The following is a 22,767-nucleotide window of genomic DNA, read 5'->3' on the forward strand; positions in this document are numbered from 1 at the left end:
GCAGCGTTATTGTCTCTTGTGCTGATATCGCTGCTTTTGCTATGGCGGGGCTTAGAGTGGCGCCGATGACGCCGGTGTTTAGATTGCTTCTCGGGGGGATTATCCTCCGTTGCCTTATTGCCATCGCTTTCTTTGGGGGTGTCCACCATGTATATATCATATGATGAGGTGGCAGTCCAGCGCCCTGTGGGCGGTGGTTCCTGTTCTTCTCCTGCATCGTCGTCCATACCATCGACGTCTTTCGAGCCGAAATCGAGCATATCGGTTAAGTCATTGACAGTGAATATTAAGTGGGTGGTGGGTGGGGAACGAATTTCTTCGTCATCCGCTTCCCACTCAAGCCGGACATAGTTCGGCCAAGGGCCTCTTGACAAGGAGAGAGACCTTAATGAATTTAGCACGTCGCCCAGGGGCGATTGCTGAAAGATATCCGTGGAGGAAAACTCCATGATCGGTGCCCAATCAGAGTCGATAGGCACGGACGCAGGCGGTTCGGAGCCCGTGGTCGGGGACGAATCCAAGGGTCCGGCAACACAGGTCTCATAGGAGGTGAAGTCAGTATTCGGCTCTATCGCTGCTGAGTGTGCGGCCTCCATGGCGGGGTCCATCCACCCATCCTCGGATGGCGCAATCTGCTCCGGACTCAGGTGTGATCTCCCGAACACCGTCCGACGGCAGAGCTAAGTCATGCTCGTCGTGACTGTGCGGGGCACCTGACATGGGCTCGAATCCGTCGAAGATCAAGTCTCCGCGGATGTCGGCAGTATAGTTTAAGTTTCCAAACCTGACCTGACGGCCAGGGGCGTAGCTCTCGATCTGCTCCAGATGGCCAAGCGAGTTGGCCCGCAGTACGAAACCGCCGAATATGAAGATCTGTCCGGGGAGAAAAACCTCACCCTGGATCGCATCGTTGCCGATGATTGAAGGAGCCATCAAGCCTTTATTGTAACGGCACAGTGGAACTCTCAATGAAAGCACCAATGTCGGTGTCAAAACCGGCGGATCTCGGGTAGGGGGTCCCGAACTGTGCGTCTAAGGCGGATGGTAACAGGAGGCGGGGGACACGATGTTTACCCAGGTTCGGGCCCTCTCGACGGAGGTAATACCCTACTTCCTACTTGATTGATCTTGATGATATGAGTATTACAAAAGTTGATCTACCGCGAGATCGTAGAGGCTAAACCCTAGAAGCTGGCCTAGGATTATGATTGTTCTTGTCCTACGGACTAAACCCTTCGGTTTATATAGACACTAGAGGGGGCTAGGGTTACACAGAGTCGGTTACAAGGGAGGAGATCTAGATATCCGAATTGCCAAGCTTGCCTTCCACGCAAAGGAGAGTCCCACCCGGACATGGGACGAAGTCTTCAATCTTGTATCTTCATAGTCCAACAGTCCGGCCAAGGTATATAGTCCGGCTGTCCGAGGACCCCCTAATCCAGGACTCCCTCACCAGCTACAAAGCGAGCTTGGGAACGGAGGTCTCTCGCGCCGACCGCCGCCGCGATTTCGGCGCGGTGCTCTGGCGTCAGCATCTTGTAGTACCTGATCTTCCGGCGCACCATGGCTTTCCGGCGAACTAGGGGACGCTTGATGCGGGCTAGGAGATCAAAAGGTGGGGGAAGGGGCTGGAGATTAGGTGTGGTTTTAGGGCAGTGGCTGGAGGCTGAGCAGCGAAGGTTCTTGTGTGAATAGTGGTTCCGGTGACAACCGGTCAATCGGTATTGACTGTACATCGCTCTTGTCGCGTTCGCGTTGCAGCCCGGCACGCTGGCCCTCCACGTCGCTCACCGAATGGAACGCGCTTCGTCTTGCGTTTTCGCTCGCTTGTGGGACCGCAGTTGAGAGGAAACCGACGTCCCTCCCCCTCCCCCGCCCGCGTCATTTTATGCAGAGTAAATAAAAACAGAAGGAGTATACTACGGATGAGGATCCCCTGACGTGGCCGAAACCATTGAGTAACTGACATGCGGGGCCTAGCGAGCATGGGGTCCGCCAGTAAGTGACCGAAAAGGAGGGTAAGGCAGGGATACGTATGTGAAAGGAGCTTCCAATGATATAATTTTCACATTATACATCTCATGTACTATTAATCTTGTCAATAGTCAAATGCGGTTTTGAAAAACGCATTAGAGCATGGTTAATAATATAGCCAGTCGATGGCTATAAGGAACTGCCATGTCATCTATAGCGATCATCTATTTTATGCACTCATACAGTAGTGTGGGCTATAAGGTTGGCTATTTCCCGCAAAAAAATTATAAGGTTGGCTATTGTATTAGTAGTTTTTTTCCATCTCCTCTCCATCTCTTTCTTCATATTTATTGTACGTATTTAACTAGGAATGCGTATATAGCTAGGCTCTTGCATGAGAGCTCACTCCCCTTACTTTTTCTCATCTCTCTCCTCCACATAGGCCCTATATAAATGGAAGGAGGGAGTACAACTATGAGCACTGCATACTCTAGTACAGATGTTGTCAGTACTCCACTAGTACTATTGGACAAGGAGCTTAAAATAGTTACTATTGGACTGGCTATACGTGGCGAAATCCTAGTAGGAAGAGCATGCGCGAGAACAAGCACATTCACGTGGTTGAAAACAAATTGGAAACCATCTCGAGTACAAATCTAGGAGTACGTACGAATCTAACAATATTGATTGGGCGTTGTTGAATGTTGATACTTTTTTATCAAAGTAGATATACTTTGACTACACATAAACCTTATATGTAAACTAGAAAGGATAGGAGGGAGTATATTGTACGTTCAAAAACGAAACGAACATTGAATACCCTTAATATATGATTTGCGGATGCTATGATCACCGGTTCAAAATTTGAATCCGCCTTAGGTATCACACATGCCCCCACTCGTTCTCTCTCGATTTCATCTCGGGGTCCGGAGATCGATTGAAAGAGGACTAGGGTGGGTACAATACGTTTGTTTCGGTTATGAATGTACAATATACTCCCTCTGATCCCCACAGACCCCCTCCCCCCGCGGGTCATTTCTATCATAGAAACAGACCAAACCTTTATCTCCTTGCACGACACGCAATTGATCTCTGAACATCAATCGATCTCGTCAACATGTGTCGGGGCATGAACCGAATGGGATGTCAAAACTAAGACGCGAAGCGACACGTAGTGGAGGCAAAGTGAAACTTAAAACGAACCGTTTGTTTGTATGCATGTCGGACAACTTACAAATAAACATTGGAAATACAAGCATGGTCCAGGCCCACATGCGAATGATACTTGGAGGAATGTTCAAATGAGGCATGCGGGAGGATCGACTCAACCGGAGGGTGACATGATCGATGGAGAAGAGGGTTGGAGAGGAATGAGAAATAAGCAAACGCCACATGATTATACTTGAACGGCTCAAATAAACAATAAGTTTTCTTGCTTGGCCTATATAGTGAAAGGCGTAATGCGCAACGTGGAGCACTGACGCTCGAATATGGCCGGTAAAACAGGGAAACCGACATGTGGGGCACACCTGTCGGGACGACGTAGCGCAAACTAGTCCAATGGAGGAGCTGGCCCACGACCTCCTCGCAACCGGCAACTGTTCATGTGGGTCGTGGGGGCCAACAACGTGTCGCAGCTCCAGCACCTCCTCTGGACACGGTGACCGCGGTGAGCGACCCGCTCATCGTCGCTAGACACGGTCGGTTTCAGTGTGCCGAGGGTGGCGTTAGTGCTGTGGCACAACCAACAGTATGTTTGCTTTGTGCCCAAGGTTGCCCCGTCAAAGCGTTGGGTAGCCAAAATTTTGGTTGAGGTTTTGGTTGCCCATGATTTGGCCGACATCGGCAAGAAAAATGAACTAGAGTTGGCTAGAGTTCATTGGCATGCCAAAAAATGGCAACCATCCAAACAAAGACCAATCTTTGGGCCATGACCAAAATTTTGGTAAGGTGCACTTTGGCCACAATCCAAACACACCCCAACACCCGGCTCATCGAGGATGCCCAGGGCGCCGGGACGCGTCCGCGGAGTGGTGTAGCGCGGCCAACTGCATCCTCAGGACCTGAGACCATGCCGGGTCGTCTTGCTTTTTCAATGACATGCGTCAATCGCATGTGAGCAAAGGGCATCTCCAATGTTGCCACGACCGCAGCTGAGTACCCTGGCACACCAAAAACCCTCGTCCCTCGTGCCGTCGCACGGTGCGTTCCCAGCCGGCACCAGCTGCCCGCATTCATGCCGTCCGTCCGTATGGCATCTTTAAGAGGCTCGGTGCCCGAGGAACCAACTCCGGCGACTTAATGACGCACTAGGATGCTTGGCCTCACCGGAATGCGCTACTTAAAGCGGCAACGCCCAGCTAACCTCCACACCATAGCGCATCGTCCTCCTACCTGGCACCACATCCGCCATGACCGCAAGCACGAACGCTCTGCGGGAGAGCTTGTCTTCAGGGATGGAGCTCGAGGTCGCCGCCCTCGCTCAAGTCGCTGCACAAGCGGTGGCCACGCTAGCGGCCGACGACGGGAGCATCGTTAGCCACGCGTCCTACTTGCAGCCGTCCAACGTCCGGCACCGCGGAGGTCGGGGACTCCTCCGAGGATGAGTAGGGCATGGGAGGCGGCAGGGCATGGTGTGCCAACTGGCCGGTCCATCTCCCGTGTTCTACTTTTCCTCACCGGAGACAGCACCTTCACTTCATGGGTCTTGGACCCCGCCCCCGTACATGGAGATCGCAGATGGAGGACGTCGGTCGCCGCCGTAGAATAGGTTTAGGGTCGGGTTTCTTTTATTTTTCTATCCTATAAAAGTTCGAAATGTAATGAAAATCTGCCGTGTTTGCATTAATCTCGGCCGGTGTATATGAACTTTTACAATAATATAGTATATTGTAGGAGTACTAGCAAGATGCCTGTGCGTTGCACGGGAGATCAAGATCTTGTGGGAGAAAAGGATTAACGAGGGAAGGCCTTATCTGCAAATGCACATTCACGCATTTCACATCTACGGGAACCTACGAAAGGGTTAACGTAAATTGCCTCTCTCTCTCTCTCCTCACCTGATTTTCATGGTGGTGGGCCCCTCCTTCCCCCCAATCTACAATCAACAGCTCACACGTTTCACATTATGTTAATTACGTAACTGGGACTACGTAGGTGTAGCATTACTCATCCTAAAAAACCCAACTAAGCCAACCTCCCAGCATATCACACGGGAAAAGACCCGGCCGCGCTGTTTTAGTCGGGATTACCGGATTACTAGTAGTAGTATCGATGGATCGCGCGGAGCAACAAGTTTTTTTTGAGGGGGCGAAGCACCAAGTTTAAAAGTAAAAAAGGCGGTACACTCACAGCACCCCTGTCGCGGTTGCATTGCACCCCACACACGTTCGGTCCTGCACACGGCTCACGCAAACGGAACGCGCTTCGGCTTGCCTCTTCACTGACACGTGGGACTGCACTTGGAGAAGCCAACCATGCGCCAAACTCCCCCCGCCCACCGCGTGAAAATCCTCCCCCCCCCCACCCAAAAATTCCCCCCAAATCCTAGATTCAACCGTCCTTCGGCCAACTAGCCAATAATATTCCCCAACCCCCCCCCCCCCCCTATCCCCCTCCACTCCATTCGCTCCGCCAAAGCCGCCCTCCCCACCACGCCGATACGTCGGCGCCGCGGTTCGTCGAGGGGACGCACGGTGATCCTCTCGCTCCCACAGTACGCTCTCGTAGACTGCCATCCTCTAGCCGCGCCGCCACCGCTGGCGACGTTCTTGTGGAGGCGCACAGCAGTCAGCGCCGCCACCGCTGGTGACGTTTGTGTGGAGACGCACGGCGGTCAGCTTCTCCCACGGTACGTGCATTCTAGACTGAGGCCCGTGCATGTCGGTGTAGCGCCGAATGTTAGCTGATAGACGCTATTAATCTCACTGTTTGCCGAAGCAGTTTACAGTCAATATGCTCTACTTAAGAAGCTTCCTAGCCCTGTTCTGCACTCAATCTGCTTAGCTGAGATGGCATGCCAAGGCTGATTAGTTGCTAAAATATCCTGCCATATATTTATTGTGACGTAGATTGCCATGGTCTACTAGCCAATCTGTTAGGTGAAATTGCTCTACACTGTTTTATACTCGATCTTTGTTGCTGCGATGGCCTTTCATAGTTTGATGGTTGTGTGCTCGGCCTCATTGACTGCTGAAACAGCCTGCCATAATTTAGCACTCAAATATGTTTGCTGAATTAGCTTTACATATATTTCGTTACTTAGATCTGCTCATCCAAATATCTTGCCATAGCTTTAGACATCGACCTAGGTATTTTCTTCTGGACTTCATAAAAAAGCATATATGTTTTTCCTTTAATATCTAGTAGAAGAACTAACTTGTATGTCTAACAGATGGACAGGACTTGGATAACTTCTGCTCGAAGATTCTCCGCTGCATATGTCGAGGGGGTTGAAAACTTCATGAACTTTATCAGAGCTGAGTACGGTGGTCCGAAATCAGATGTGCTCTGCCCATGTAGCAGTTGTATGAGTTCAGTTACAAGACCCCAGTCAACTGTGCAAACTACACTTGTATGGGATGTCGGTCACATATACTAGGTAGGTTCATCATGGTGAAGCTGTGAACGTCAATATTATTAACTACGTGGAAGGAGCAGATCACCATCTTGATATGCCTGATGCTCAGGTGGAAGATGAGGAGGAGGAGGAGGTGGTGGCGGAGCCAGTGAGTTTGACCAACATTGAAACAATGCTACGAAATGCTCGTGCATTCCGTGAACTTTCACCTGCAGAAGAGAAACTGTGGGCCCGCATGTTGGAACAATGCAACATGGCTGTCACCCCAGGAAATAAGCTGTCAGTATTCTCAGCTATGGTCACCTTTCTTCAGGTGAATACATCTGAGCGAATGACCAACAAATCATTCGATGCGATGTTGGCTGCTTTCCGCAAAGCTTTCCCAGATGGGTCTGAGCTGCCACACACCTACAGTAAAATGAAGAATTTGCTTCGTGCAGTTGGAATTGGATACGATATGATCCATGTTTGTAAGAATAATTGTGTTCTGTTCCATAAGGATTATGCCAACTTAAGTGAATGCCCGAAATGCAAATCATCACGATGGAAAGATGGCGATGCTGTGAAGAGGATTCCTTGTAATGTTCCAAGACATTTTCCAATTACACCAAGATTGCAGAGGTTGTTTCATGATGCAGAAACAAGAGAGGATGTACTGTGGAATTCTAGGAACAAGAAGTACACAGATCAAAATGTAATGAGCCATCCATCACATGGTAGTGAGTGGAAAAGCTTCAATCAGAAGCACGAAAAGTTTGTTGCTGACCCGAGAAACATTAGACTTGGCTTAGCTTTAGATGGATGTAACCCATTTGGCCACCAGAGCACCACATATAGCATGTGGCTAGTGCTTGTTATACCTTACAACATGCCTCCAAATGTCTGCACCAAACAATGAAACTACATGATGGCCTTGCTCATCCCAGGTCAAAAAAGTCCTGGAAAGGATTTTGATTTGTTCATGGAGCCTCTTGTGGAGGAACTTCAACAGCTATGGAGGGGTGTTCTCACTCGAGACCTATATAGCAGCCCACCAGCTGATTTCTTTCTGCGTGTTGTTATAATTTGGTGCATCCATGATTATCCGGCTTTGGACACTATGTCAAGGCGAACGGCACATGGTTACAGTGCATGTGTTCGCTGTGACAGGAATCCGCTGTCATACGCAATACTTAGCAAGATCTGTTACATTGGACACCGCCGTTTCCTTGCCAAGGACAAGCCGCATCCTAGAAAATACTAAAGACATGTGTTCAATGCAAAGCATGAAAACCGTGATGCGCTAAAGAGGCTCACTGCCGATGAGTTGCAAGTGGAATTAGAGAAGGTCAGGCATATTACACCAGGAAACCATCCTGATAATGGTAGCGGGAAAAGGAAGCATGGCAGGGCAGAAGAGAGATTATTGTTTACCCGCAGGTCCACTTTGTGGGATTTGGAGTACTGGAAAGACTTGGATCTGCGGCATAATCTTGATGTGATGCACATCGAGAAAAATATATGTGACAGCATTATTGGCACACTTCTTAATATTGAAGGCAAGAGGAAAGATACCTTAATGTCTAGGATTGATTTGACACACCTGGTTATCAGACAGGATTTGCAGGTGCAAGATGAAGGTAAACCACGGGATATGGCACCAGCTGTGTACGTCTTGGACAGGGTAAAAATAAAAGAATTCTGTGAGGTCCTGTCACGTGTGAGATTCCCACATGGATTTGCTTCCAACCCTGAAAGGAGAGTCAGTGCAGATGGAAACAAGGTACAAGGGTTGAAAACTCATGACTGCCACTTCCTACTTCAAAGGATTTTACCTGTTATCCTTAGAGGATTGGGCCGCCCTGACTTATGCAGAGTAGTTGCATAGTTGGGACAATTCTTCAGGGAACTCTCCAGTAGAAATATCAGGATGGATGCTTTGGAACATCTTACAGACAAGATACCAACTATCCTATGCGACCTTGAGAAGATATATCCTCCAGCCTTCTTTGATGTGATGGTGCATTTGGCTGTTCATCTACCTGATGAGGCACTACTTAGAGGTCCAGTACAGTATGGCTGGATGTACCCTGTTGAAAGGCGACTAGGCACTTTCAAGGGCTATGTTAGGAACATAGCTAGACCCGAGGGTTCCATTGCAGAGGCCTACATTGCTACAGAAGCGTTGACATTGTGCTCAAAATACATTGAAACAGCTGATCAGCTTAGCAAAGAGGTGGATGAAGACACACCCGGGCTCAATGTTTTCGATTATTCTGTTCGAGTTACAGGGAAGAGTCGACAAGAGGACAAACCTAAAGATTTGGACATAATGCTTTGGTATGTGTTGAATAACTGTCCTGAGATACTACCTTATATCAAGTAAGTGCTAAGTACTGCAGCTTATACATCGTAATCTACTAAACTTGCAGCAAATTCTTATATATTTAGATGTTTGATGCGATCACTATGTTGTGCAGCATCTACAAAAAGGAGTTACTGCCGCAAAATCCAAGAAACATTGACAAACTGGTTATGGCAGGATTTGCGAAATGGTTCAAGAGCCATGTAAGCTTTTGAATTGCACTATCAGTTTTTTTAATATATTGAGTACATAAGATGATCAGCTTGTCTATTTTATAACCATAGGTTAAGAAGATGCGGGAGGATGGGCAGGCAGTTGATGATGCCCTTTACTCATTAGCAATGGGTCCTGATACTCGGGTAAGACAGTATGAATCTTGCGTTGTTGGAGATGTGCGCTACAACACCCTTGCACGAGACGAAGGCAGGAAGACACAAAACAGTGCCATCATGAGCACGGATACGTATGACAAAGAGACAACTGAAATGTATGCTAACATAACAGACATTGTTCAGTTGCAGTATATCTCCAGTTTCGAGGATCATCGGTGTGTGGTTCTGTTGTGCTGTCGTTGGTATAACCTGTTTTCCAGGATCGCAAAACCTAGAGCTGATGATTATTTCAAATCCATCACTGTCAAGGCAGCGTACCAGACCAACGAGCCTTTTATTTTGGTAAATCAAGCAACACAGATATTTTTCTTGGAAGACACATTTGCACGTAGCGATGACTGGAGAGTATTGCAAAGGTTTGAGCAGAGGATTTCGTTTAATGAAGTTGCACAACAAGATGATGCTTACACTGCTCCTGATGTACAAGATAACACAGATGTTCCTAATATCTTTGAGAACCATCACGTCAATGACGCCGGCGAAAAGATTGCCTGTCGTCTTGTGGACATACAAGAGTTGATCAAGAAGAAGCGAACGTTCGAGGACGTTGAGGACGAAGAAGAAGATGACACTGTGGGGAATTACGATTCAGACTGATACACATGGCGAAGATGTTGACGCTGCTACTGCGGATGATGATTACATTGCTTTTGTCGTATTTGCCTGTCAGAAGACGTTTTTTATCTACTATGTGAAATTGTGTTTGCTATGACAACTGAAACCTGATGAACATGTTGTTTAGTATTTTCCTGTGAGAACATCACTTGTTATGTATGCTGATTTGTGTTTGGTGATTGTATGACGACTAAAACATGATGACATTGTTGTTTAGTTGTACTCATATTTGGCTATGAAACTTGAATTTGATGACATAGTTTGATGTTGGACTGCAATTTGCTCGACGTCTTCGAATGAGAACAAAGCTGACCCAACAGGGCCTCTGCTAATTTATTTATTTATTAGCAAAAGGGCCTCTACTATTTATTTATTTATGAGCAAAAGGGGATACCCCCTGATTTCGCTTAAAAGAAATCATTAGATGTTCACAACACTACGCCCAGCCTGCTACACAGGTTTCATTCATTACTAGTTTCAGCAAAGTGCTCATGTCATAGCCACTGAATACATCACGACTGCTACATACACTGCAAATAAAGAGACAATCATCCTACGGAGCACATCGATTTTACCCATTATCTTCACAAACTCTTTCATCTCCTCATTGCTATCAAGGCCGTTCAGCAGCTGTTGCTTGGCCATGATCAGAGGAACTGCATCTTTAACCTTCTGCTCTGCATCTTCCTCTTCTGTCGTTCCTTCAGTTACTTGTCCAACACCCCAACCTGCTGGTATTGGGATTCCTCGGCTAACCAAATAATCAGCGTAGTTGCACTCCCCCACATCAGCAACTTCCCAGAAATACAAATCACATGAATCTTCCCTTTTCTGCACGAATCAAATTGGAAGATCATCAACCAAACTATTAAAAAAATCAGCAACTGACAGCAGCAAAACAACACTTAAACATATTATTACCCCATGATTCGGGCATTTGTAGAAGACTCGGCCAGGGTTGAGGATTGTGGTTGAGACATGACAGATGACTCTGCGTGATTTGCAGCAGTGGCACCACACCAACGGCAGCGGGTTGCAATGAGCACCCGGCTGCGGTGCGCGTGTCGGCGGGGGTGTGATGAGACCCACAGGCGATGGTACGGTTGGCGACTTGGCGCATATTTGGTTGTTGTCTGCTGAAGAGCAGGTGGACGAGCAGCCAACGGACATGGATGATGCGGCCAGAGCTTCTGATGCTAGGCAGAGTAAGTAGAGAAGAGGAGAAGCGAATGTTGGATATGTCAGTTTCATTACTTGCAGAGTAGCATAGAACCATATATAGTCATATTCTAGGTTTGGATTCGAACCAGCTATAGGAGCACGTCTCTCTTTTTTCTAAAGCTCAGCAACGTCTCTTTACTGGTACACTAGCTTGTTCTGTACGCCTTCTCAAGTCTATGACCTCCACCTGACATCTGGGACCCATCGGAAGGACCTCTGTATTTTGCGAAAAAAACGTGCCCCCCGCTCACAGGTCGGACCCACCAGCTATCTTCGCATGCAAGGAAGTGCCTCCTTATTACGCAAAAAAAAGAATACTCCCCCTGCCAGCTGGAACCCAGCATCGTGGGAGGCTGACTTGTGGGCCTACCAAGTTGACGGGGACGGAGGGCTTTATCAACTTAGTCAATATGAACGATTCTAGCTCCAGTTACCGTACGATGTTCATCCAACGGCAGTAGTGCTTCTTCAACCTCTGGTCTTCTTGCTCCAGCCGCCCAAACCAGCGCCGGTCGTGTCGCGTGCTCCTGTCTCCCGTGGCCGGCTGTGATGCCGCGAAGGCCTCACCGCCCCCTACTACTCCCACATCTGGCCAGGGAATCCCTCTACTCACCCACACCCCCTGTCATTCTGCGGCGACGACAGCCTCACACCGCAGCCGAACCAGTGAACCCTCGTACTCCTCTCCGCGTGGGCATCCACTGCCACGTCTTCCCCGGCTCCGCGTCGTCCCCTTCCTAGGCCTCGCCATCGTCCACCGCCTTGGTGCTCTCGGCGCGGTGTGGTCAATGTGGTCAACGACCGACTTCCATTGGAAGAGTACTGTACATGGAGAGGCTAACAGCTGGGTCCACAGCCGCAGCTGGCTCCATGGCCATAGCCCAGTTTTTTTGTGATTTGCCAAGTAAGTCGCTTTGTCAGGCCTGTTGGACTGCAAATCTTTCAAGACGAGGAGAGCTTCATTCGGCTGGCCGAGAAAATGTCCTATCAGTAATGAGAAATGGGTTGTACATTTTTAAAACACATCAAACCGGCAATTAGTTTCAAATTTCTTTTTTTTATTTCGAGATTTTAAATTGCATTGATTTTTATGCGTGGAAAATTTGTTGGATTTTATATTGATATACATTTATTTTTAAAATCAATTTGAATGTGACTCAAAATTTTGGGATTAAAAATAGTTCGGACCGCACCGAAATATGCAAAATTTCATGTAATTTTTTAACCGTGGCCACAATATGGGCTGTAATGCTAAGAAAAAAACACGGGCTCCAAAAAAACCTTAAGAATTAGCAAATGGGCTGTAAATTATTAGAAATAATGGCAGATGGGTTGTATGATGTTTTCCACAGATTTGAGGCTTTCCTAAAAAAAGGTTGACACACAAGCAGTGACTGTTGGATGTCCATCCAACGGCCGTCGTGCTTCTTCAATCTCTGCTCTTCCTGCTCCAGCCGCTCAAACAAGCGCCGGCGGGACTGCCTGCTCTCTCCTCCCTGCGGCCGGCTGTGCTACCGCGCAGGCCTCACCGCCCCATCGTACTCCCATCGCTGGCCTAGCCATCCCTCTACTCACCCACACCTGCTGTTATTCTCCGGCGATGGTAGACGAACCAGTAAACCCTCGTACAGTCGTACTCCCCTCCGCGTGGGAAACAACTGCCGAGTCTTCCCTGCCTCCGTGTCGTTCCCTTCCTAGGCCTCGCCGTCGTCCACCGCCCTGGTGCTCTCGGCGCAGCCTGGTCAACGTGGTCAACGACCGACATGCATCTGAAGTGGACTGTACGTGGAGAGGCTGACAGCTGGGTCCACGGTCACGCGCAAGGAAATGCCTCCTTATTACGCGCAAAATAATGATTCCTCCCCCTGACATCTGGGACCCACCGAAAGGGACTATGTATTCGCGAAAAAACGTTACCGCCGCTGACAGCTTGGACCCACCAGCTATATCTTCGCACGCAAGGAAGTGCCTCCTTATTACGCACAAAAAAATGAATACTCCCCCTGCTAGCTAGGACCCAGCTATGTCTTCGCACGCAAGGAAGTGCCTCCTTATTACGCACAAAAAAATGAACACTCCATAGGAAGAGTACTGTACGTGGAGAGGCTGACAGCTGGGTCCACGGCAGCCGCAAGGAAGTGCCTCCTTATTACGCGGAAAATAATTATTCCTCCACCTGACAGTAGGGACCCACCGGACGGGCCACCGTATTTGGTGAAAAAAATGTTTCCCCCCTGACTGCTGGGACCCACCGGACGGGCCACCGTATTTCGCGAAAAAAACGTTCCCCCCGCTGTCAGCTCGGACCCAGCGGAAGTGCCTCCTTCTTACGCACAAAAAAATGAATACTCCCCCTCCTAGTTGGGACCCACCTTGGTGGGTGGCTGACTTGTGGGCCTACTAAGTTGACGGGGACGGAGTGCTTACTACTAGGAAAAGGGCTATAGATAATATGGACACTAATGGCGCACCAGACATGCGGTGCGCCACTCCTATATAGCAGTGGCGCACCATGTGTTGGTGCGCCATTAGTGTGATAGACACTAATGGCGCACCACAACCATGGTGCACCACTACTAACAATTTTTTTTCTTTTTTCCAAAAATACTAATGGCGCACCAGTTACCCTGTGCGCCACTACTATCATTTTTTTGCAAAACTACTAATGGCGCACCGCCAACTGGTGCGCCATTAGTAACCAGGGTTACTAATGGCACATTTGTGGGTGGTGCGCCATTAGTAACCTGGGACCAGCTAGATATTTTGGACAGCCACCTACACACTCACTTTCCCCACTTCATTCTCTCCACCTCCTCCTCCAAGCTTGTCTCGGCTGCCTCCTCCTCCTCACCTCATTTGCACCATAGATTCATCCAAATTAAGTGGTTAAATTACCTTTTTTCATAGGTAAGTAAGGGGAAAGCTTTCTTTATGTTGTAGATCTACTTTTTTCTCCCTCCAAGAACGTGCACATGCACTTTTTATGGCCTAGCTAGATCTATGTATGTTTGTGGTGTTGCATATGTTTGTGGTGTTGCATATATGTTTGTGTTTGCAGGTACCGGTATTTGAAATGCGATAGTTGCCAATATTTTGCCGGAATGTTGATTCATTTCCGTTTCAGCGAGAATTTTGGCACTATGCATTCTTTTTGGTCCTATTTTTAGGCAAAGTCATGCCAAATTTTTTCTTGGTTCTAAAATATCGTTTTGCTCTACCCCGCATGCGACCATGGTCTGCACGATGACCGAAGGCATCGTGAGTAGGTTTTTGATCTCCGCGAAGGCCGAGATGCTTCAAAAGAACGAGACGGAGATAAGATGTCTGTGTCGAAGATGCAAGCTGAGGAGCCTTATGGACCCGGATTCCGTACAGGTGCGGGACCACCTGCTCTTGCGTGGTTTCAAGGATGGCTATCGGTGGCAAGGTGATGAAGATGATTATGAAGTCGTCCATGGGGGCCGGGCAAGAAATGAGGAAGGGCAGCAAGACAACCGCGGCGAGGGCGGGCGAGAAGACTAAGAATCTCCAGGACATGATCACGAAGTAGATGCAGTACATAGTCATCATGTAGAAGATGCCGGACATGATGATGAGGAAGATGCCGGACATGACGAATGGCATGATCATGGAGATAAAGATGCCAGAGCAGACGACGATGGACCATCGATGGGCTGGGTGCAGGACCCTCATATTCAAGAGCTGCTTCTCAAGCAGACGGATAACGCAAGAGCTGCCGCCCGAAAGAAAGTCAAGCTGGATCAACTAGAGATAGACGCGGTTACTCCATTGTATGAAGGATGCAGGCCCGAGGATACCCGCCTGAAAGTAATGCTCATGGCTCTAGAGATGAAGGTAAAACACAAAATGACCGACGCATGCTTCGACGAGAACATGTCATTCTGGCACGAACGTCTTCCCAAGGGGAACAAGTACCTGACCAGTTTCGAGGAGGCGAAGAAAATCGTGTGTCCTCTGGATTTACTGCACGTGAAATACCATGTGTGCATGAACAATTGCATCATTTATCGGGACGAGCACGCGGAGTCTACCATATGTCCGGTGTGCGGCGTCACTCGATACAAGAAGAGGAAGAAAGCTCCTTGAAAAGTGGTGTGGTACTTTTCGATCACTCCTCGTCTGCAGCGGTATTTCGCGGACCCTAAGGTAGCAAAGCTCTTGCGTTGGCACGCGGATAGGGAGGAGAAGAAGCGAGAAGATGACGCAAATGATCCGGAGATAAATAAAAAAGACAAGATGCTGAGTCACCCTAAGGATGGGAGCCAGTGGCAAGCGTTGAACTTCGAATACCCAGAATTTGGGAACGATCCAAGGAACATCGTGCTGGGCCCGAGCACCGATGGAGTCAATCCGTTTGGCAGCCAGAGAAGCACACATAGCACCTGGCCTGTGTTTGTGTGGATGTACAACCTTCCCCCTGGTTGTGCATGAAGAGGAAGTACATTCACATGAGTATGCTAATTGAAGGGCCGAAACAACCAGGGAACAACATCAATCTGTATCTGGGGCTGCTGAAGGAGGAGCTAGACACGCTGTGGAAAATGCCAGCCAATACGTGGGACGCCGCAGAGAAAGAATATTTCCCTATGAGAGCCGCACTGCTCACGACGGTGCAGGATTATCTCGGTTACAGATATGTCGCGGGGCAGGTGGTCCACGGATTTTCTGGATGCGTCAGGTGCATGGATGACACAACGTATCGCCAGCTAGATAGAGATCCCGGGTCTTCGAAAACCGTGTTCATGGGACATCGAAGGTGGCTTCGCGACGATGACCCATGGAGGAAACGCAAGGATCTGTTCGATGGTGAAACCGAAACCCGAAGACGCCCGCGTACGAGGAGCGGCGAGGAAATAGACGAGCTGTTGAAAAATTGGAAAGATTGCCCACTGCCGGGAAAGAAGCAAAAGGCACTAGAGCCGGGAAAGAAGCGAAAGGCGCAAGAGCCGCTGCTGAAGGTATGGAAAACGAGGTCTGTTTTCAGGGACTTGCTGTACTGGAAGATCCACCGTGTGCCTCACAGCCTTGATGTCATGCATATCACGAAGAACGTGTGCGAGAGTCTGCTTGGTACCCTGCTCAACATGCCAGAGAGGACCAAAGATGGGCAGGAAGCAAGGGCAGACTTGAAATCAATGGGCATCAGGGAGGAGCTTCACGCTAATGATGATGATGATGAGGCGAAGCAGGACACGGAAAGTCGTCGCAAAGGCAGAAAGGCCAAGGAAGACCGGAAATGACTTCCCTCCCGCGTGCTTCACTCTAAGTGAGGAGGAGATCGATCATTTTTTTCACCTGCCTTGTAGGAGTAAAACTTCCTTACGGTTACGCGGGGAAGATAAGCAGATACCTAGACTCAGCGAAGCAGAAGTTCAGCGGGATGAAGTCTCACGACTGTCACGTGTTGATGACGCAGATACTTCTAGTTGCAATCCGTGGGATCATGGACGCGCATGTCTGTGAAATGCTATTTGGCTTATGCAACTTTTTCGACGTCATCTCCCGGAAGTCGGTTGGCGTGAGGCAAATCAGAAGGCTACAGGAAGAGATCATGGTGATACTATGCGAGCTTGAGATGTACTTCCCGCCCGCATTCTTCGACGTTATGGTGCATCTGCTGGTCCATATCATGGAGGATATCATCCAACTCGGGCCGACGTTCCTGCACAGCATGATGCCGTTCAAAAGGATGAATGGTATCATCAAAGGATACGTTCGCAACATGTCACGTCCAGAGGGAAGCATAGCCAGGGGCTTTCTGACCGAAGAGTGCATCTCCTACTGCACGAATTATCTAGGCATCGAGAACCCCATTGGTCTGCCCGTCAACAGGCACCTCGACAAACTCGCTGGATGGGGTCACCGTGAGGGTCGCCGCGAAATGCATGTCGACTTCGAGGGTCGACTCGCCGACTTTGAAAGAGCAAACCTAGTCGCGCTACAACACATAGACGTGGTCGATCCTTGGGTAGTAGAGCACAAAACCTTTATCGAGAAGACGTACAATGACCGAGGCCAACAGAGGACGGACGGAGATATAATTAAAGAGCACAACTCATGTTTCACGCGTTGGTTCAAGCAGAAGCTTCTGTCGTACCCTTTACATGAGGATTCTTCCGCGGAAGAACAACTCATATTCGCCTTGTCACAGGGCGCCGAGCACAACCTGATGACGTATGAGGCGTACGATATCAACGGCTACACATTCTACACCGAGGGAAAGGACATGAAGAGCGATGGTTATCAGAACTCCGGGGTAACGATGGAATCCTACACCGGTAACGACAAGGGCAGATACTACGGAAGGATCGAGAGATCTGGGAGCTGAGCTACGCTGGAGAGAAGGTCCCGATGTTCCGTGTCAGATGGGCCAAGAGCGTCCTAAGAGAAGACCGGTATTTCACCACCATGGTTATACCCGAAGCCAAATCCAAGACCGCGGGCGCAAACGTCACCGTGAAAAATGAGCCATGGGTACTGGCTTCCCAAGTGGACCAATGCTTCTTCATTACCGACCCGTCAAAGCCCAGTCGTGTTCTCGTGAGGAGAGGCAAAAGGAAGATCATCGGAATGGATGAAGTCGCCAATGAGCAAGACTTCGACAAGTACGGCGACCCGAAGATGGAACATGACGACGACGATGAAGTACCAGCATACACCACAAGAAGAAGCAGCAGCACCCTACCCAAAGGACGTCCGTTCAAGAGAAGAACTCCATTTACGAAAAATAAGGGCAAGAAGATTGTGAATAGATAGCTAGCTAAGATTGATTGTATTTAAATTGTAGCCTTCATTTCTCGATGAATATTTTTAAATTTCATGGGCACTTTTTAATATTATGTTTATTACGGTATTGAATTTCTAACTCACAAAAAGTATTGAATCTGTTAATTTTTTTGAACTCATGAATATTTTTAAATTTCATGGGCACTTTTTGAATTCATGAATATTTTTCAAATTTATGTGTTCACAATCCCCCGCTCCACCGCCGCCGACCCCCCGCACCGACCCCCCGCACCCTCCCCCGCTCCACCGCCGCCGACGACCCCCGCACCCTCCCCCGCTCCACCGCCGCCGACGACCCCCGCACCCTCCCCCGCTCCACCGCCGCCGCCGACCCCCCGCACCCTCCCCCACTCCACCGCCACCGACGACCCCCCGCACCCTCCCCCGGCCCGCTCCACCGCCGCCGACGATCCCCCGCACCCTCCCCTGTCTCCTCGCTCGGTTCCCTCGAACGGAATCGGCCGAGCGAACCACCCACCCCCTCCCTCCCCCCCGAGCGAGACCTAGGGTTCAACCCGCCGCTGCCGGCCCTCCGCTAGGCAACAAAAAATCCTAAAAAAACTTACTAATGGCGCACCGCTAGGGGGTGCGCCATTTCTATCAAAGAAAAAAATAGATTACTAATGGCGCACTACCAGGAGGTGCGCTATTGCTATCAAAAAAAATTCTAATGGCGCACCGCTAGGGGGTGCGCCATTACTAAGCTTCCCCTAGCTAATTCCCCCTTCGCCCGATCCCTTCGTCCCTCCCTCGCCAGATCCCCTCCCTTGCCACACCCTCACGCCCCCTCCACCCACGCCTCCCTCCTTCTGCCACCCGGTCGTCGTCCCCCGCCGCCCGGTCGTCGTCCCCCGCCGCTCCTTCGCCGCCCCGCCCCAGCACGTACGTCCCCTCCCTCCCTTCCCCCATCGCCGTAGCTTCTCCTCCTCCTCCTCTCATCGCCCGTGCCTTCTTCTGCTCGGAAGGTCAAGAAGGCGGCCAAGGACGCCGACGACGGCGACGCCGGGCCCCGGCTCAACAACGACATCATGGGCCCCTTCCTCCGGATCGCCGCCCGCAGCCTCATCGACGCCGGCGTCCTCTAGGTGATTCCTCCTCTCTCCTCCCCTCCTTGCCCCTAGGTTTCTCTCCCCGCCGGCGGCCCCTCCGCCGTGCCTCACGACGCTAAGGCTGCGGCGGCCTCCGTCCCCCGCGCTGCCTCCCGTGCCCCACGCCTCCTCCGCCCCCTGCCGCGCGATGCCCGCCCTGCGAACCGCTACCGTCCGTGGCTGTGTTGGATCATGCCTATCAGGTGTAGATATATAAAGCATGTGTAGATATTGGATCATTCTGAAAGCGTGTTTTCAGTAATCAGTTCTGTAATCAGATATTGGATCATTCTGAAAGGAGAAAATAAATCATGTGTTGGATCAGCCTATCAGGTGTAGATATATAAAGCAGGTGTAGGTTCAGTACAGATTGCCTTTGTTCATACAGTTCTATCAGGGGCGCATGTTTCACTTCTACATTTAGTAGAGTCTGAAAGTATGTTTCTTCCATCAGTTCTGTACACCCATAATAATGCCTTCTTGGCATTTAGACATTCCAAAATAGAACTTTGTACCAAGGCAATGTATTATGCTCGCTATAGATCTGTATGTTTTCTACTATTGAAATGTGGTTTTGGTTCTTATATTGCTTTTTTCTATTTGATGATTCTTCAATTGTTTTCTGAAGATTGCTGAAGAGCACAACTTTCTGATCTTTGAAGACCGCAAATTCACTGACATTGGGAACACAGTAACTACGCAATAGGAAGGGTGAGAGTAGAGTAAAAATAAACCACCTATTAAGTTTGTTTATTTTATATTTACTAACATAAGATAACTAGGGCTTGATGTATGGAGGCTTGTCTACTTGCTGCTAATACAACATAATATTTGATATGAGCAGGGTGAACAACCTTCAGGTCCCGGGAATCTACTCAAGGCTGCAGACACTTCTTGTCTCACTTCTTTTAGCATCGGTATAATATTAATATTAAGGAGTTTCTATAAGTTCATTGTTCTTACCTGCAAATTTAAAATGAAAGCACAATCAATCCATATTAAAGACTTTAGGTTGGTTTTGTTTTGAAGGTTCTTACTAGGGTTCTTCTCGGCTGCAATTCCCTGGTATATTGGTGCTTTTCTTCTATTCTTTGTCGCTTTGGATCACCAGGAGAAGCCTGGATTGATTGCCTGCAAAGTTGCTGTAAGTACTCCATTTTCTAAAGCTTATCACATAGTACTAGCATTTTCTTCCGGTGCAAAAGAAAAGGGATGTTGTTTTTCCTTTGTATAAAATGAACTGAAAACACTTAGATACTTATTAATGTTTCTTTACACGAATACTTCCTGTAAAGTTGATTTTATAAAGCTGTGTGATCTTTGTTTCTGAGACTGAAAGTGCTTCTATCTCAAAAAAAGAAGAAGCAAAAAATTAAAAGTGCTCATCCTAGTGGTAGGCACAGCTCCTGTCACTTGTGACCATTGCTGCTGGGAGCTTGATGGCATCTTGCCGCATGCCCTTCCCTTTTAATGCTGCTCCTTAGAGATCTACACCACCTTGTATACTATTCAGAGAAATTTATAACACTTATGCATTTCATTCATCTAATTACTGTAACCTGTTCTGCCATTTCAAGCCATATATACTATTCAGAGAAATGTATAACAATGATTGCTGTAGTAGCTCTAGGCAGAGCATGGCATGTTACTACCATAGAGGTACCCAAATATGTAGGTGTAGTTTGTGTTTTTATTTGTTCACACTGTCGCTGTATTGCTCAATTAGACAATTAGTGTTTATGAAGAAGAAGAATAAAGTTGCTGCTGTTGTTGTTATGCCTGTATTCACTGCTGCTGCTGCTGTACTTGTGATGATGTTGTACTTGTGATGATGCTACTTGTGATCTTCTGAAATGACCCATTGGGGACTTCATTACGCGGGCATAATGATTTTGCAGGTACCCCGAGAGGCCCTTGAGTTTGCCGGAATGTCGATTAACTTCCGTTCCGGCAAATTCGGGTACTCCATATGTCCTATTTTCAGCAAAGGTCATGTTGAAATTTTCCGTGAATTTTAGCATGACTTTGGTAAAAATAGGACATATGGGGTACTTGCGACTAATGCATGGGCCGGGGTATCTTAGTACTTAATTAAGTAGGATCAACTGCCCCTTTATTCTTGCTGCATTAAACCATAGGTGGCAATAGAGCCAAGTGATTAGGCCCAACTTAGAATTCTCCTTCCCTTTTCTTGATAGGGTATATTATTAGAAGATACCCATATATATCAGTCAACCTAGGGTGCCTCGGCATCGATAAACCCTAAATGATGAAAACTTAACTTAGCATTTAGGGAGCCTCAGCGTCGACAAACCCTAAATTATAAAACCTTGGCTTTTAGGGTGCCTCGGTGTCGATAAAAACCTAAATGATGAAAGCTTAGGCTTTTAGCGTGCCTCGGCGTCGACAAACCCTAAATGATAAAAGCTTAGCTTTTAGGTTGCCTCGGTGTCGAAAAACCCTAAATGATGAGACCATGATCTTGTTCCTTGACAATAACCAACTTTTTGACCAAACTTTTTTCCTATTTAGAGCGAAACATGGCCCACAACGATGAGGCCGGCGGTTCGGGCGGCAAGGCATTTTGGGAGATGTCCCAGGAGATGGAGGAAGAACCTCACCGCTATGAGGACGCCGCGGAAGACACCGATCCTGACTACACCACCCCTAGTGGCGTCGGGGATGACACCACTGATTGTGCCGCCAAGGATGCCACCACTGATGATGGCAGCGCACGCACGGATGGCAGCCAACCGAAGAGGCAACGGAAGGACCGGCGCCCGAACAAGCTCGACACCGTCAAGGAGGAATTTACTGAAGTGAACTCCGACGGGGATCCAACGGCGCCCAAAGAATTAGTCAAGGGGTACTCGGTTCAGCTCGGGTGCATTCTCCGGAGCACCGTCTCGATCAACACCGAGAACCTAAGGCATAAGGACCGAGGGAATTTGCGCAACCTCCTCTTCATGAGCTGCATGAACGATACAAGTTCCCCGCTGACTTTGCAAACACACGCCTCTCAGGGAATAAAGTGAACAGTGCCGCCCTCACGAAGATGAGCACGACCCTGTCTACTTGGAGAAGCGCGGTGAAGATAATGATTAACAAAGGTGATAGTTATGAGAAGATCAAGGCGAAACATCCTTCGATCAATGAAGATGACTACAAGGAGTTCAAGATCAAGTGCGAGAGCGGCGCATCCAAGGAATCAAGTTAGTGGGGGAAAGAGATGCGGGACTTGAACTTAGGGGTCCCCAAACTCGGTCCCGACGGTTACACAGTGGCGGAACCTATATGGGACAAGGAGGACGCGGAGCGTGCCGAGCAAGGCCTACCGCCCCGCTTCGAGAAATACCGTGACAAGCAGACCAGGAACTATGTCAGGGCCCGGTACAAGGAGGACCCGGTAACAAAGGAGCTTACCACGGATCCGAAGACCAAGGCGCTTGAGCGTGTTCTGGTAAGGAATACACCCCCGCGTAATTAGCTCCATATGGTTGCATTCTAATTAATGAAGCCAAATTTCTAAATGGTTCACATTCCTTCCGCACGAGACTGAAAGCAGTAGCGCGGGGGTCGTCTCAGAGATCCCCTTGGGACAGCACTCTAAATAGGGCGTTGAACATAATGAAAAACAAGGATAAGCTCAGTAAGCCGTCGTCAGCTGGTCGTGTGGCCAGCAAAGGCTTTTCCACAAAATGGTCGTCATACTATAACACTGGTGGGCGAAAGGAGAAAAAGACCAGC

The sequence above is a fragment of the Aegilops tauschii genome, chromosome 1 (genome assembly GCF_002575655.3).
Source record: "Aegilops tauschii subsp. strangulata cultivar AL8/78 chromosome 1, Aet v6.0, whole genome shotgun sequence".
In the NCBI taxonomy this organism is placed as follows: domain Eukaryota; kingdom Viridiplantae; phylum Streptophyta; class Magnoliopsida; order Poales; family Poaceae; genus Aegilops; species Aegilops tauschii.